Raw genomic sequence first — 1,567 nt, forward strand, 5'->3', positions numbered from 1 at the left:
TACCTACGCTCAGTTCTGTGTCAGCGATAGAACCGCCGGCGAATGCATCGACGGCGGATGCATCGACGGAACAACCGACGGTACTACCGCGGGAAGAGTTCTTTGCGTCGACACTTTTACCTTCGCTCGAAACGACCGTCAAAAAGAGCATGCGATCGCGACGGAGTCGCGATGCGTTGCACAGTCAACTGGGGCCGCTTGGGCAAAAGTACATAGACCTGTTCCTCGGTCAGGACAGAAAGAGGGAGATCGATCACTCGAACGGTATCTATTTCGGCAACAATGGACGTTTGATGCTCGGAGACAAACAATTCGATCTTGAAAAGGACGATGCTATACTCGTGGACAATGTGAGGTACCGCGGCACGCGAGGATTGTACGAATTGATCTTTATTTTACGAAAAAGCCCGATAGACAATTCATCACCTTTCCCGACAATATGACGTACAAGAGTATAATTATGGCAACGTGGACAATGTGAGGTACCGCGGCACGCGAGGATTGTACGAATTGATCTTTATTTTACGAAAAAGCCCGATAGACAATTCATCACCTTTCCCGACAATATGACGTACAAGAGTATAATTATGGCAACGAACCTCTACAACCGTGCCTACAAAGAGGGCGAACGCATCAGGGGCAACAGGGGAACGAAGTACACGGAGTTTATCAAGCCGCTCATATCCGAGCATCTGAAACGTAGAAAGGGACTGGGCTTGCCTGTCGCCATGACGTTGACGGACAACGAGATCGATTACGTTCACTGGAACGATCCCAACGAGCTGGTGGATCGACTCCGATTGCTCGACGCTTCCCGTCGCGCGGGCAACAACGCTCACGACAACGAGATACTGTCGATAGTCGAGGAACTCGATTTATAATAATGTCGGCTTCGCGAAGCCGGCATTATTATAAATTGAATTGCGCATCCAGAAAACGAATCAGTCGATTTGCGTCAGTTTTGCGTGTTTTTACGTATATTGCGACATGAGTGTCAATGGCCGGAACAGCATCGAGAGGCGACGACTCGTCGAGGAGTTGCACGCTCCGGCCAGACGAAACTTTCCGCGAAGACGCGTCGTAATTCGAGGATACGACGATCTGTGGCAGGCCGATATTATCGAGATGCGCCCGTACTCGCGCCACAACAGAAGCTACCACTACATACTCACCGTCATCCATGCGTTGAGCAAGTACGCGTGGGCCGTGCCGCTCAGGAGCAAGAGCGGAAGCGAGATGGCTGCCGCTCTTGCCGCGATAATTCGCGAGAGCGGAAGATGTCCGAAAAACCTGCAAACGGATATGGGGAAGGAGTTTTACAACGCCGATGTGCAGAAACTCCTGAGGAAACGATTGCGATTGACATTGGTCAATCATTATTCCACGTATTCGATGCTGAAGGCATCAATAGTCGAGAGGTTCAATCGCACGCTCAAGAACGATATGTGGAAGATGTTTACGCTCACCGGCGCATACAAGTGGGTCGACGCCCTGCCGGATCTCGTATCGGATTACAACGCGCGCAAGCATCGCACCATCGGCATGCGCCCCGCCGCCGTGACTCCCG

The 1,567-nt window shown here is 51.6% G+C and overlaps 1 pseudogene; it reads left to right on the forward strand.

Moving 5' to 3' along the window:
• The first annotated feature begins 987 nt into the window (after positions 1–987).
• LOC105450314 overlaps positions 988–1,567 on the forward strand; it is a 1,996-nt pseudogene continuing 1,416 nt past the window's right edge.

This window comes from Wasmannia auropunctata, unplaced genomic scaffold (assembly GCF_000956235.1).
Source record: "Wasmannia auropunctata unplaced genomic scaffold, wasmannia.A_1.0 LD336064.1, whole genome shotgun sequence".
NCBI classification, from domain to species: Eukaryota; Metazoa; Arthropoda; class Insecta; order Hymenoptera; family Formicidae; genus Wasmannia; species Wasmannia auropunctata.